Consider the following 13,356-nt stretch of genomic DNA (forward strand, 5'->3'; position numbering starts at 1 on the left):
ATTTTGTCCTAAAGTGTAGTATTGTGCTAAATACATTGATACATTTTAATCTGAATATCATGAAGAAATAAACCATGTTATCTTCAACTCAAGGTGTATTCCTTATGTCAGTGTCTTCTGCACACGATCTAGAGCAGCCTTGGGCAGCCTCAGTGTGCAGGTGTTGCTTGTTTGCTGCTCAGAGGTCTGGGTTTGTCTTTTTTCAAGCACTATTAGTACTGTATGTCTTCCCAACAACAAAAACCTCATGCCTTTACTGTGCATTCGAAGAGGATGAACTCAGCACCAAGTAGGTCAGGTAGGATGGTTTCACACTGTGCTACAACTCTAATGAATAATGGGTTATGGGCAGTTTCTGTACTGATTATTTTTTCATCCTTAAATGCCTCAGGAATTTGTTAACAGTTAGCAAAAGGCAACTGAAACATGGGGAAAGACCCCTCCAGACGGTTGGAATACATTTCAGTGGCACACTGTTGTTAGAGGGTTGGTGGGCATTTAATTTCCCTGCCATTTTGTGAGGGAATTAGCCATCTTGAAATTTTCAGCTCTAATGTACTCATTGAGTTTTTATTTTTATTTCATTGTTTGGAAGAAAAATAGCTATCTTGTCAGTTAGAAAATGAAAGAATAACATTTTTGAGAGGAAGGCATTTAAAAATGCTGAAATATGGAGAGAGGGGGTTTCTTTTCTCCCTTCTAGGTTATGTTTCTCTGGTACTCTTTTGATTTCTGTGGCAATTGAAATTTAAGTCTCTTATTAATACCTATTTCCTGCTCTAAGCTTCTCATTTTTCTGATCTTTTTTTCCATTGTCTTTCCCTTTCTGAGGTCTTGACTGATGGCATTTGTGCACTGTCCTAGGCTTGCCACAAAGCTCTAATGAGCCTTTTTCCCCTGTTTGCAGTACATAAGCTGTAACAGGGTACAGTTATAGTTACAGTACAGGATAAAAGCCGCTTGCAGTTAGGAACTAGATGGTGTGATTGCTTCTTCCCCAAAGGGCTGTACCTTTAGTGCAGGCGGAATGATTCTAACTCCAACTTTGCCATCAGTCTTCTAACGTTCCAGCAGTTGGGGTGGAACACAGCTGGCATTTCTCCCTCCGTCCCTGCGGAGATGCTGGAGAGGTGCTTTCTGGACACAAAGCTCAACAGCAGGCACTTTTGCTGCCTCGATCCTCTATTTTTCAAGTGTCTCCCAAGATTTTCCTTGCATGAGAGACTAATAAAGAGCTGGCAAGCCTGGAAACGAGACAGATATGGAGAAAATCATCCTGCTCTCTTGCAGGCAAGCCATGCAGTCAGGGAGCTGGGATGAGCTCGGAAGAAGTGAGGAGCTGGGGCAGAGGGACGAAGCAGGTTTCTCCTGATTTATGATGTGCCATAGGAATTGTTGACAGAGCTGTAAGGATTACTTGGGGTACTCCGATCCCTCCTTGTTATCACTTTCAAGGCTGAAGAGCTTCTTGGGAGCCACATGTGTTTCTGGAATACAAATCCTAAGTGCTCAGAAAGTCAAAAGAGCATGAGACTGCAGTGGATATTTCATTTGACATAAATGCCATGGAAAAGCTTAGTGGAATGTTATATCAATTGAGTCCAAAACATACTCACTTACAAGAGTCTTCCCTCTTCTTTTTTTTCTCTTTTTTTTTCTTTCTGTGTGTGGGGTGAGGAGAAATATGTGTGTTGCATGTGCTGTGAGGTGGAAATAAACAACAACAGCTGTTTAAACCAAGGTATAGGACTTGGGAACTTCTGAAAGACAGCTTCTGATGAACAAATATTTATTAGTCTGGTACAGTCCTGATTTTCAATTTATTATTGATTTTTAGAAAAATTACTGATTTTACATCTTCCTTTTATAAAAAAATAACCCGTACTCTCTAAAAAAAAAATAATAAAATCAACCAGAAAAAACAGAGCGATGTTGGTTACTGCTAATTTGTAAAGCAAACATTTTCCCTGCATCAGTAACCATGAAAGTTTTCAATGCTATCCATACAGTCTTCCGACCTTAAAGTCTGTGAAGTGGATTGCTAAAAGATAAGTTTGTATAAAGTAAGAAATAAATTTTAGGCAATATCAGTGAGACCATCAGGAACCAGGAACAGCTTGAATTCATAATGCTCTTTGTATCGTTCACTGCAGTGTTCTGTTACTTGACAACTGAAAGAAAACCTACATCCTATTTTTAATTTATGTTGGCTTTTGCAATGATGTCTAGATATTGCCTAGAGCCAGATAAACTAATCTGGAACAACACAAATTACTACACTAAACTAAAGTACTAAATTTTCGTTCAATTAACATTAGATATTTCCTTTACATTACATAGATGACACTGTAATTGTCATTTGCCAATGCTGAAAAAGCCTTATGCATCTTTCAGTAACTATGAATCTGGGCATATATCACATGGAGTCATAAGTTATCTTAAAGAATCACGCAAACTGATTTGAAGATCTTGGTCTATTGTAAAATAACCGAATTTTCAATCTGCTTCTGCTGTCACTGTAGGTAATAGCCACTTTGGTCTGCCAGTTTTTTCTACCTATTTTCTCCCAGCACTTTTGGGCAGCTTGCTCCAGGCTGGGAAGTTCTCATCAGTTGTAAGGAGCTGAAGGCTTCAACTAGTTAGATTATTAGCAAGGAACTGGTTCAAATATTTACAAGCTATATATTGCACAAGTAGGCTTCAAAATCAATATATGTACACAGTGCTGGAGCTTGGTTCTGTTTCACTGTTGTGTTTATACAAGCAACACACAGAAGTGCTTATATGTAGCTTAAACCTTTGTTTAATACACTTACATTGCCTCAGAATTGATGGGTGTAGTCTCGTGATCCAGAGTGCCTGTGGATATGTCAGCACTGCAGTGTATTGACATGCACCATTTATTATTCAGCTACTCAGGCAATGTCATAGAAAATCATAATAAAACTAGGAAGACACATCACATCTGACCTTTGCTGAATAATTTAATAAAGCTAGCTTGATATACAAATACGAAAGAGCAGTTGCTGATAAGAACAGAACTATTGCTTCCTTGTTCAAGAATTGGAAACAGTTCAGAAGCTTTATTAACTATTTGGTGTCTTCATCTTTGCTGCAGGTTGTTCCTTAGGCCATAACCAAAGGCTAAGCTGCTTGTTTGTTCCTGCACTCTCTTCCTCTTGGCTCTCATGCTGGTATCTTGTTCTCAGTTTTTCTTTGGTCTCTGTGCAATAATCCATATTTTTTGTTGTTTTATTTTTTTTTCCCCATATGGATGCAATTTCATTTTCAGTAATACTTTCTCCCCACATATATTTATTTGTTTGTAATTATTTCAAGTGGATATACCTATAAAAATGCAGCTCTTTTAGGTGATTATTACATGTACTCAGTTTTGAGATGGCCAGCTTGGGTAGGGCTTTGGGTAACCTGCTCTATTAGAAGGCGTCCCTGGCTATGGTAGGGCACTGATACTAGCTGCTCTTTAAGGTTCCTTCCAACCCAAACTGTCCTACATTCTATGGTTCTATGATTCTATGGACAACTTTCCTTGTGGCCCACCCTCACACAACTGTCTTCACAATGAATACTGGAATAATTACAAAGTGTACAAATCTCTAGAGGCTTCTGAAATGCTTTTTTGGTCGCCCCGAGTCTTGTGTGTTGAAGAGTCCATGGGGCATTCAGAGGTGTTGCAGGGAGCTGAGATTTCCCATGTCCTGTGCCCCATTTCAGGTCTGCTATTGGCATTTGATTGACCCAATTCTTCAGGGGATCACTGTCTCCAACTGGACTCTCCCTGCTTCCCTCGGCTCCTTTGTTCCCCCGTGGCTCTGCCCACAGTCTCATGGGATACAGTTACAGACTGGGGCTCCTCCACTGCTCCCTCCTCCACTGCCATTTCCTCAGCACTTCTCCAGCAACCTCCAGCCCTCTGCTCTGCCAATGTCCACCAAGGGACCATTTTTTCCAGCTGTGCCAGTCTAGCGAGTCTTTCTCTCACATGCTCTTTCCAAAAGCTGTGGCTGCCTTGGTGCTCTGGGCCTGCACACCTGCAGACAGCAGTGCTGCTGTGGTGGCAGTGGGCCATGGGGCACAGCAGTGTTGACCATGAGACAAGCCATGTGCAGCCCAAACATGTAATTCTGTGTCCAGGACAAGGATGGAGACTTGTGACATACAGCAGCATGGCTGCTCCTCACAGAGGCTGCTCCCGGGCCACATGTGGAGATTTTGGAAGGCCATGGTGAGTCCCAGGGCTGGGGCAGTGGTGGGATGGCAGTAGGGATGGGGTGTTTCTGTGGAGCTCCTGTCCTGCAGGGACTTAGTTCCTAACAGCTCAGGAGGGAAGCAGCCCCGGCAGCAACACGCCGGCTATGTCATTTGCTGGGGCTGAGGAAGATCAGAAGTGGAGCTGGGAAGGACAGCGCCTGGCTGTAGGGCCAGCTGGAGCTGTGGCAGTGAGGGTGGAGGGGCCGCCATCTTGTCTCACGCAGCAGTCCAGCCTGGCTTGTAGGTGAGCAGGGGAGGAAGTGGAGCCAGACTGAGAAACCCATGGGGCAGTTTCTCCTGAAGGTGAAACTCAGGTCCAGCTTCACACACGTGGTTTGCTGTCTGCTGTGGAGAAGGCACACAGTGCCCCTCAGTACTGCTTAACGTGCCTTTCCTCCAGCATCTGGTGTCCACACAGGTGGCTGAGGGGAAGAACCATGGCAAAGCGTCAGTCTGCAGGCTGCACGGCTGCAGGTGGGTTCTGATGATCTGTTTAATAGCTTTGGATCATATCTCCTGTGAGCATCAACTTTAGGCTGGCTTTGCTTTCAGGGCATTTTTCGGGTCAGTTCTTGATGCAGCCCACAAGCGCTGAGACCTTGGAGGCCTGCACCAGGTGGCCAAATCCTCCTGGGCGTCGCCTCAGGCCAGGCCACTGTAGGGGGCAGGCAGGGCTCACCTCGCTGAAAGCTGGGCATGGCAAAGCCAGCTGGATGGCCTCAGAAAAAATAGTTGACTTGTAAAACTGCCCCGTAGATCTAGGGAAGGCACATCAGGGCTTTACTCAAACAAGCTTGTGGCTGAGATCTGCGCCTGCTTCTTTTGACATATTTGTCAGCAAAGGGCTACGTTAATGGCTTATATTAAAAGGACCTGAGAGGAGGCTGTTCCCCCCTCCTGCCCAAATGTTATTCTGCTGTTATGTCATAACACTTTACAAGAAAACAAAACTGTGTTAGTATTGATAGAATCGCAAGCTCACTTGCCAAAAAAAAGCTCCAAGTATTTCTTTCTTGTTAATCCCTAAACCTCTTTTAAAAAAAACTCCTAAAATGAATATACATAGTAGATAAGGAGCTCCACAAGATCCACACATGGATCTTACGTCCATGTGTACTTAGGCAGCTTCCTTTGATTTCAGTGGAAATTTTAGGTGCTTGAGACCTGAAGATATCAAACGTGAGTAAGCCAAGCAAGTTTGATGAAACTACAGTTCTGTTGTCTCTATTCTGATTCTGCTGAAGTTCATCAGGAAAGATTAACTTTGGCAGCTTATTCAGTATCTAAATCTTGATATTTTTGTGGCTTAATTCATAACATAACTGTAAGCTATTGCCCTGTGTTTATATTTCCCATCCATTTCTCACATTTCCAAAGCATACTGATATGTGATCCTGGTAATTTAGCTACCATAATTGGCATTTTTCTAGGGCCAAAAGGAAACAAATTCCTTATCCTCCATACTTCTTTAATTTCTGAAAAACAACAAGTAACATGGTTAATCCTCTTTTTGATCTTTTTCCCCCCCTTTGAGTTTTTCTTATGGCCTTTTCCTTTTAATCTTCTACTTTCTTTTTAATCTTTACTCATTGTCCCTCCACATTTGAAGAATCTTGTGTACTTACATCTCTAAAAAGAATTGGACCACTTTATGGAAATAGCTGTTTAGGATCTTGTTCAAAGCACCATTATGTACTTTTAGCTGTTAGGGGGAGGGTGGAAAGAAAGGAGAGAGAAAGCAACTCTAAAGCAGCATTTGTGTAACCTAACAGAACATCGATTTGTTCAACTCAGTGTGGAAAACCACACAGAACACCCTAAGTTAGGATAAATCTTGATTGTAGTAGATAAACAGAATGCTGAATGAACAGTTCCCTTTAACTGGGGAGGGGCATATCATTGAGCTCTTGATACAGGTGTGTTTGGGCAACAGCATTTTAGGAAGGGCAGGGCAGCACAGCTGGCTGCTATCAGCCTTTTGCAAACTGCTCCCGTCTGCCCACTCTGATCAATGCTGCAGTGCAAAATGCTTCCTAAGGCTGAGGGAAGTGTGGTTGTGACCTCTCTAGAAGCACGGCTGGAGGGAGAAGAGTCTGTCTTCTGTGGTACGTGCGTTCTTTGGTTTGTAACTCTCTGTATGCGTGTACGTGGAGCCTTTAAGCCTTTCCTAATGTGGCAAGTGTTCAGGCTGCAAGGCTTCCTTTATGTGTCATGTTTTCTTACCTTATGTGGAGATTTACTCCATGAGTTGTCATGTGGAAACTGGTAAAATGATTTATTAATTGTGATAAAGGAAGGGTGCTTGTTCCCTCTCTTCCTGAGGGATAGATGTGGATATCTTATGGTATGTCTGAAAAGGAAGATGTAGAGCTGAGTTTATTGTACCTGAGTTCTGAGTTTGTGAGCTTCCTCTGGGAATAAGGTTATGTACTGAGAAGCGTGGCCCTGTTAGTGCTGTAATTGAGCTTCCAAAGTTGCTGGTGTGGATCTATTTTTCTAAATACAAAGCCTTGTGATGTGTTGTTAGAAGCATGATAAAGGGTGGGCACAGCACCAGTTGCTACTGGTGTACTCAAAACTGTTGCTGTAAATTCACAGGTGTGATCTCTGTTGCTTATTTCTCTGCTGTAGTACAGTATCCTGTTGTCCCTTTACCCCCACCTTATTTGTTTATTTATTTCTTTCTAAGACCAGAAAGCCTGAGAAACTTGGCCAACAGCGATGGTGAGTTTTTCATGCAGGCAAGAAGTTCACAGGGATTAGCTTGTGTCTGATTTAATTTATGTTGAACCTCATGCTCCTTCTACTGAAGCGAATTCTTTAATAACAACAAACAAAAAGGACCTGCAGAGTTCTGGAAAAGATGCAAAGCCTGAATGAAAATCCTCTTCCAGTTACATGAATATAAACTGGGCACAGTTCCCCCGAAGGTCTAATACTACTTTAGAAAATGTATCTTAGTAGTAGTTAAACTAAAGATAAAGCTTTTCTTCAGTGTCCTCAGAACACCACCAGGTCCTCCACGTTCATTCTTCCTATGCAGGAGTAGGTGAATAAGATCTCTCCCGTAACTTAGTTGTAACTAAGAACAGGATTTGGCATTGCTCTTTATGGGGATTTTTTTCTTTTTCTTTCTAATTTTAAAACAAATAGTTAAAATGTGGAGCTGAGTGTTTTTTTCTAGGAGTGGCATATTCTAAATGTACTTATGCCATAGACTGCTGCTCATATAAGATTACAGACTTCACTTTCATCTTTCTTTTTACAAGAAACCCTTAATGACAAATGCAGGCTGTTTAGTGATACCGATATACTGCAATCTTAGCATGTGAATTAGTCATCATACAATCAGTTCAGGGGGTCAGGCCTAAAGAAACAGTTCAGAGTTGGCAAACTGCTAGTCCAGTGATGTGCTCTCCACTTCAAAGTCATGGTGCTTACTCCCCAGAACTCAGATCACAGAAAGAAACAGCTGGCATTGTCGTTTGTGGCAGTAAGGACTGGCTTTTTTTTTTTTCTGTAGCAAGATAAGGTTTCACTACTTTGTAAAACAACAATTTACTTTGGAGTGACCTAGCCTGTAAAACACAATAGGAAGTAGGAATTCGGAGAGCGCTGCTCTGCTGTTATTGTGCAAGCAGAGTGACCTGTGATAAACCACACTGAGGAAGACTTAACCTCCTTGCCTGAAAATACTCAGTGCAGTCTGCTTGTCAGTGACAGTCACAGTTTTTATTTTCCAGAACAACTTTTTAGGCTGTTCCTTTCTGTCTGGATATTATTTGTTGTGTTTTTGGTGTGCTCCATGTTTATGGCAGCATACAGCTCCAGACTCCCAGTGCTAAATTAAATTATTCAGATTCCCACCTGAGCTTTGACATGGTCTAATTTCAGTTGAATGTAAAAAAAAAAAGTCATGCTTAGCTTGGAGGTAGCAACTAGTTGGAATGATGTATTGGGTGTCTTCCTGAAGGCTGGTTTACTCACAGCTGGGGAATTTGATGGCTGTTCTGTAGGGGTTGTGTGGAAAGGTGTCGGGCTCAGGGCAGTCTTCTGGCCCAGCACACTGACTGAGATGCTGAAGAATTCACCTGAGAAGGGCAGCTGAAGATGCTTCTCTGAAAATCTGAGTTTTATTTATCTCTGTCAAGCCAGAGAGAGTTCCTTCCTCTGGTGTTTTGCTCCCTCCCAGCCCCTTAACGCATTCAGCAGGTGCCTTTCACTTAGTGAGTGAAGTAGATCTGCTCCTCAAATACGGTGAGAGAGGAGGAAAATAATCGCACATTTAAAACTGCCTGGCAGATGTATGTTCCATATTATTGTTCCATTATTGTTATTATTAATAGACTTCACTTCATAGGCAAGGCAGGCTTATCAGCCAAATGCCTCATTATCAAATGACTGAGACCCAGTAAGTGCTTTACAGCATTCCTTACCAAAAGAGGAAATGACTGCAGGCCAGATCCAAATCCTGTGAAAGCTGGTGGATAGGTTCCCACTTCAATGAAGCATCGCTTGGGGCCCCATTGTGCTCATTCTCCTCTGTGTTTTCTTGTATGCTTTTTAATTCACCAACATGAACCAAACAGCTCTAGCTTCTCTCATCTCTCAATGTGTTCTGCAACTTCTGGAAAGGAACCTGGACACGAAGAAAAATGCTACAGAACAGAAAGAACCACAATACAAACCATATGACAATGCCTATTTCTTCATCCTCTTTGTCATGCTGTTTTACTCTTTCCTGGCATTAACTGTCTTTTTTGGTTATGTACGCTCGAAGAAAGCTATTTCAAAGAAAGATCCTTACCAGGAGTTCATCGAGGACAGGAATCGAAAGAAGTGGAGCATGGCCCGGCCGGTGGTGGTGAAATTTGACTTTGAAGAAGAAAGTATTCTTTGAACTTCTTAAAGTGAATTGCTCTGCAAAATGCACTGGGCTGTTTCTGCTGCTTATATTTCAAGTGAAGGTCTACGTGCTTATTTTGCTCGTCTGTCCCCTTTTCAATAAGTCAAAGCACTGCTTGAAATTGCTCTGACTTTTGATGGTTCCTTCCAACTCTAAGGATTCTATGATTCTATGAAATAGGTAATCAAAAAACAATTTCTTTTTTTCTTTTCACCTTTATTTGCTGAAATGCAGCTTTTCTAAATACTAGAAAAACTTTATAAAAAAAAGAGGCAGTAAAAAGTGTCCATTTGTAGCATTTGCTTTCAGTTTGATGGAACAAGAATGGGAATCCATCCTACATCAAGACTGGGCTTACTTAAAACAGAGAACTACGTTCCCATGGACCTGCAGCAGGGGTGCGCTGTCACTTCTGCGCTGTTCACACCTGGGAATTGGTGCATAGTGTCCCTGGAAAGTGCTGCCTTGGAATAGAGGAATGCATTTTACCAATGCCTAGACCAGCAAATACTCTTTAACATGTGAATATATAAAGCTTCTCTCCACTCAGAAATTAATTTCATGTGCTGTGGTGAAAGATCCAACAAAAAAAAAAAAACAAAAACCAAAAAACAAAAAAACACCAAAGCACCAAATCCCAGCCCCCAAAAACCCAAACAAGAAAAAAAAATCACCTGCAAAATGTTTTTAAAATGCATTGAATAGAATTCAGTGACTTTGGAGTTGTTGCCTTTTCCATCTCGCAGATGTATTTTTTTTCCAGTTTTTCATTTGAAATGTATGATTCAGTCCTGATGAACGATAACTAGAACTGATTGCAAACCAAACTGAGAAACTGCCTGTCTGTATCTTCGATCAGTAGTTAGTTGCTAAAATGTTGCAGGAGCTTCTTTTGGGGCAGCGCTGAATACGTGAGACTTTTTTCCATCTGGTTTATTTTTCTGCCTAATGAAGTATTAATTAATAGAACTATGGCATAGAACATGGGGCTGTGCTTAATATAAAAGCCTAATAAAGCAACAAGCACTGCTGTGTTCTACTGCACGGGTTTGTGATGGCATGTGTTCTTCTAAGATTTTCATTAGTTCTTGTTCTTATCTAGGTTCTCTTCGTTTGGCCTTTTCTTGTTATAGGACCTCTTGGATACACTGTGTATCTGCATTACAGATGCGTTTGGTGCTCTGAGGGCTATTGGAGCAGGGTAATCATTTTCAGGTGGTAGGTAGACTCTGATATTCCTTAATGTGCATTTTAAAATAAAGCAGAGCAAATTTTCATGAATATATTAGCTTTCCTTTTGTTAGTGGAATTGCAATGCCAAAAAATTTGGCATTAAGTGTGTTCCTGGTTACTTCTTGAGTATTTCAAGGATGTGTAGATTTTTAATGCTTTCAGTATTTAGGGAAAGTTCTTGTATATGCATTCAGCTCGGGCTGGGCAATCAGATGTTGTTGCTGTTTCCTGATGGGATGTGTTAAGTGTCTCTGGTGAATGTATGTGAGCCAGGAGGAGGGAGCCTGATGCTACGCATAACCCTCTTCACATCTAAAATTTGTTTCCCACTTAGCAGCATGAACGTTTGCAGAAATAGCCATGTTGCCTCAGAATGTAGTGCTCTGTCTCCGACAGCTGTGCCAAAGGAAGATAATAAGAATAAGGTACTATTTTTTCCAGTTGTACTTCCCCATTCTCCAGGGATTTGCTGCTCGGGGCCATCTGAGCCAGAGGCCGCTCCTTTTGTCTAACTGCGAGGGTGGGAGACGTGCTGAATACTGATGTGGAAGTGTATGGACGTAAGCATTTTAACAGGCCAAAAAATGTTCGCAGATGTATTTCTGCTGGATTAATCCAGTTCTAATTTAAATGGTTTTGACTATAGGAACAAGACTGGAGTTGCAGACGAAACACTGGTTTGCATAAGAACGATATTATACGTGCTCTGGCTCCTCTGCACAGAAAGCTAGGAGAGGAAAAAATCAAAGTTCAGGTCATCTGTGTTTGCATCACGATTGTCAGTTTAGACTGTATAAAACAAATCACTCTCAATTAGGTGTCTTGTACTGGATCTGAGTGAGTAGGAAGACTTATTCTGAACTTTAGGGTTCTGGATGGCTGTCCTCTGAATGTGTACATAAATACTGATCTGTTCTTCTGCTGGAAAAGCCTATTTGTATCTTGTTTGTTTTCTTTTGTTCTTTGCAGTGTATGCTGTGTCATCTTAAAAATTAAAGATCAACTTTGAAATGTGTCTCAAACCAATGTCTTTATTTCTGTAAGCTGTTTCTGCTTTTGTCTTACTTGTCAATTATCAGATCAGCCAAAGTCCCTTTTAATGTTCTTTAGAACCGTGCTTCCATTGGTTGCCGTTTAGGCCTTTTGGAAACGTTTGCAACTCATTTAACAAGACCACAAGCTCTTTAAACAGTTTTGAACAGTGCACACTTGTGTATGTGTATGCCAACAAGAGGAGGCTTTTTCCAATCCTATCCCCATGCATCAATAAAAATGTCTCTTTGTCCACGCTAGCCACAGGGTGTATTGGTGATGTTATTAGGCTTCTCTGCTGTATGTCAAAGCCTGCTTGTCCCTGCCCAGGAGATGTTATTAGTAAATGAGAGGGGAAGCCCATCAGGTGATCTCTGCCATTACAGCAGTTTTGTAACTGCTGTGGGTAGGTTGATCTGCAACTCCTGATGTCTAGGACAGTAACCTAGGTAGTTAAGTTCTAGATCTGGAGGTGTGGTGATAGCTCTGTGCACATCCTTGGGTGTTGAATGCCTAACTGAAAGGACAAGAAAGACTTCTAATGGACACTTAGAAAGAATGAGAGGTAAAAGATGCACTTCTTTTTTTTCTTAGCAGAATAAAGCATAAGGAGATGTGGGCTTTTGTTTCAGTGGCAAGGGCAGAGAGGTGCATATGCTACAATGTGGGATTGCCATGGTACTTGAAGTATTGTGTACAATGTGAGAGTTGTCCATCTCATTTTCTGTTGTCTTACGTGAAACTGATATTTGTATGGTGCTGCTGGAGCTCACAGATGCCTGTAAGCTGCAACTGTGTTAATCTCCTTCATAAATACTTATGACTTTCTGGAAGTGGGATGTGAAATGGGAATAGGAGAGCCAGAATCACTCTGTTCATGATGTTCAGCCAGATTCATTCATGATGCACAGCCAGAGCACTGTGAATTGTACCTGTGGGGTGTCCAGCCTGCTCCAGGCTAAGGTACAGGTGTGTTCAACACCGGCAGTCCTGGCAAGTGCTGTGTTTGCATCTACAGGACTCCATATGCCTGCGATCTTTAAAAGATGTAGGATTGTAAGAAGACAGGGATTCATTAATTGTTGTTTTGTGTAGCCATTTTTCTCTCTACTTACCAATGTTCTGAATTAACACTGTTCATCTGTTGGTCTTACTAGGAACGAGAAGCTTCCTCCTCGTTAGTGAGAAGCGTGTTAACACAAAGTAGACCACAGATCCTATTTTAGCTCCACTACCACTTTACTATTTGTGGTCCTCTAATCAATTGCAGCTTGTGTGGGTGTTTTTTTTTTTTTTTTTTTTTTGAGTTATTCACTTTGGACTTAGCTTGGAGATTGAGATATTCTACTGAAGACTTTGCTGACATACAGATGTGTTGTAGTTTCTGCTTACCCTTTGAGAGCTGATACTGCAGCTCACTCAGCCTACTCTGTCAGAGAGGGACCACCTCGTCAATCCCATGCTGACGCACCTTAGTTTATCTAGTTTTATATGCGTATATGGGAACATATTTTAGCAAACAGGGGTCTCTTATTCCTTGCATGACAGATGCTGCGGGCTTTCAATGCTGTGACAAACTTGCATGTGTAGGCAGAGCATGTTACTTTGAAAGAAAATCTTTTTCTCATCAGAGGACCATCTAAAATGACTTTATGGAGTTGTTCAAATATCCTCTGGCCTGGGTTCAGAGGAGCACAGCAGCGTACACTGGAGTCTTTCGTCAGCTGTGTGCACTGAGTGCAGTGGGGAGAGGAAAGCACATGCTTAAAATTAAACATATGCTGCAATGTCTTCTTGAGCAAGCATGCTTCCCCAACTTGGAACCTCAATTAGTGCGGCAGTACAAACTTAGAGTAAGCAGCTGAAATAGGCTGGGTTTTTTTCCTTTTGGTGTGGGATGTTTAATAGCAAAC

The 13,356-nt window shown here is 41.7% G+C and overlaps 1 long non-coding RNA gene across 1 annotated transcript in view; it reads left to right on the forward strand.

Moving 5' to 3' along the window:
• Window positions 1-6,227: 6,227 nt before the first annotated feature.
• LOC125697575 (uncharacterized) overlaps window positions 6,228-13,356 on the forward strand; it is a 54,765-nt gene continuing 47,636 nt past the window's right edge. Inside the window, exon 1 of the long non-coding RNA XR_007378859.1 lies at window positions 6,228-6,377. This is a non-coding gene — a long non-coding RNA (uncharacterized LOC125697575). The remainder of the gene's footprint in view (window positions 6,378-13,356) is intronic.

This window comes from Lagopus muta, chromosome 9, assembly GCF_023343835.1.
Source record: "Lagopus muta isolate bLagMut1 chromosome 9, bLagMut1 primary, whole genome shotgun sequence".
NCBI lineage: Eukaryota > Metazoa > Chordata > Aves > Galliformes > Phasianidae > Lagopus > Lagopus muta.